Here is a 2,787-nt window from a genome sequence, read left to right on the forward strand (position 1 = left end):
TCCCCATCCCCCTCTCCATCCCCCCTCCCCCCTCTGATAACCCTAGATTTCTTCTCTCCCTCTGAAAGAGTAATGGTTACTCTGTTGATTTGTTGCCTAGATGATCTGTCCAATGCTGAGAGGTGTGTTCAGGTCCCCCAATATTATCATACAGCAGATGCTTCCTCCATCACTCTGGAATGGGCTTTGTGGAGAGAGAGACATCCTCTTCTTTTCTTTGGTCTCTGCTGGTGACTCTCNGTTGTGTCAGTGCACTCCAGTGGCTGGCGGACCATCTGCATGGTGGTTGTGACATCTAGACACTTTCATGGCAGCCATGGTTATGGTGATGGCTGTGGTGGGCCACCCACACGGGTGTGATGTTTTTTGGCATGCTCCTTGGTGCTGGCAGTGTGCCTGGTTGTGGGCTGGGGGTCTGGTTCCTGGCTTCAAGCCTCAAGTTCCCAGGCTGGCCCTGAGGTGCTGGCAATGTGCAAAGTTCTGGGCAGGGGTCCAGTTCCCTGCTCTATGCCTCAGGTCCCCTGGTGGCCCCAAGGTGCTGGTGGTGTGCCTGGGCTGGATCTAATTTTTTGTCCTTTGCTTCTAAAATGGGGGAACTTCCTGTGGGAACCAGTATTTGAGCCATGTGGTTGAGCTAAGTTGCTGCTTTGCTGCTGTTTCCCCAGGGAAGGCTTTTTGTGCAGCTCAGGGTTCAATGGTTGACCTTATAGGTACTTCCAGCTCTGCAGAGACCAAGTACACCTGGGTTGTGTAGAAACTCTGATCTGGGCTTGAGTTTTTTCATCAAACTGCACCACTGTCCATGCTCCAAATGCTTCCCATGGGATGGGCCCTGCACTAGTCCCCTGCAATGACTCACCGGCCTCTGAATGGTTCCTCTTTTTCAGCTGTTCTGGCTCCTTGCTCTTGTGTGGGTCCACAGGAACCCTATCAGTGGTCTTACTGTCCTGGGGGCCACTGAGGCCCTCTTCTCCCCTGCCGCTGCCAAGCAACTCCATCTGAAGGGCACAGCTGCCATTTCTGCTGGCTCCTGCTCCATGCGCTCAGCAGCTTCAGGCTTAGAGTGGCTGTGGCCCAAAATTCTCTGAGCAGTTTTTTCTTTCTCTCATCGTGGTTTCTCCTGCTTTCATGAATTTGGCAGGACTTTCCTCCTCTTCTCCTGAGCTCCAGCGGCCCCAGCTTGGCTGTTGTTACATTTTTATAGTTGTAAATTGGTTGATTTGTGGGTGAGAGTGGTGCTGGGGATGGTTTATTCCACTGTCTTGACCGGAACTCAACTTTTTCGTCATTCTAAACATAGGCTCTGTACCCATTAAGCAATAACTTCTCATTGTTCCTTCCCCCCATTTCTTGTAACCTCTACTTTACTTCTGACTCTGAATTTTTTTCTTTTTAATTTGTGTTTTCTTAATTGACCCATGAAAAATGTACATATTTATGGAGTACAGTATTATGTTTGGGTGCATTTGTACAATGTTTAGTGATCATAGCAGGATACTTAACATTATCCATCACCTAAAACAATTGTCACCTGTTTGTGTTGGGAACATTCAACATCCTCTCAACTAGATACTTGAAGTTATACAGTAATTTGTTGTTGACTGTAGTCTCCCTATATTGCTGTGGAACACTAGATCTTATTCTTCCTATCTCTGTACAGTTTTGTATCCATTGACCACCCTGTCCCCCTCCCTATCCCTTCTCCCCTTAATAGTGTCTAGTAACCACTATTCTACTCTCTACTTCTGTGAGATCAACTTTCTTGGCTTCCAGATATGAGCGAGAACATGCAGTATTTCTCTGTGTCTGGCTTATTTAACTTAACATAATTTTCTCCAAGCTCATCCATGTAGCTGCAAATGGCAGATTTCATTTTCTTTATGACTGAGTAGTATTCCATTGTGTATATGTACCCCATTTTCTTTATCCAGTGATCTGCTGATAGACATGTAGGTTGGTTCCAAATCTTGGCTATTGTGGATAGAACCACCATAAACATGGGAGTGTCAGTATCCCTTCAAATTGTTGCTTTCTTTTCTTTTTGATATATACCCAGCAGTGGATTTCTGGATCATATTTATCTTCTTTCTGTTGTTGTTGTTGTTGGCTGGCTGGTACAGGGATCCGAATCCTTGACCTTGATGTTATCAGCACCGCACTCTAACCAAGTGAGCTAACTGGCCAGCCCTATACGTCTTCTTTTGAGAAATGTCTAGTCAGCTCATTTGCCCATTTTTAAATAGAATTATTTGTGTTTTTTTAAAACTATTGAATTGTCTGAGTTCTTTGTACGTTCTGAATCTTAATCCCTTGTTGGATGCATAGTTTACAAATATTTTATTTTTTGTTGCTATTGTAAACGGGATGCTTTCTTGATTTCTTTTTCTGCTAGTCTGTTGTTGATATATAGAAATGCTACTGATTTTTGTATATTGATTTTGTATCCCGCGACTTTACTGAATTTGTTTATCAGGTGTAAGAGTTTCTTTTTTTTGTTTTGTTTTGTTTTGTAGAGTCTTTGGGTTACTCTGTATATAAAATCATGTCATCTGCAAACATGGACAATTTGACATTCTGCTTTCCTATTTGGATGCTCTTTATTTCTTTCTCTTGCCTAACTGCTCTGGCTAGTACGTCTAGTACTATGTTGAATAAAAGCAGTGAGAGTGGGCATCATTGTCTTGTTCCAATTCAGTATGATGTTAGCGGTGGGTTTGTCACATAGCCTTTATTGTATTAAGATACTTTCTTTCTATACCTAATTTGCACTTTTTTTTTTTTTTTTTT

The sequence above is a fragment of the Galeopterus variegatus genome, unplaced genomic scaffold (assembly GCF_000696425.1).
Source record: "Galeopterus variegatus unplaced genomic scaffold, G_variegatus-3.0.2 Scaffold9875, whole genome shotgun sequence".
NCBI lineage: Eukaryota > Metazoa > Chordata > Mammalia > Dermoptera > Cynocephalidae > Galeopterus > Galeopterus variegatus.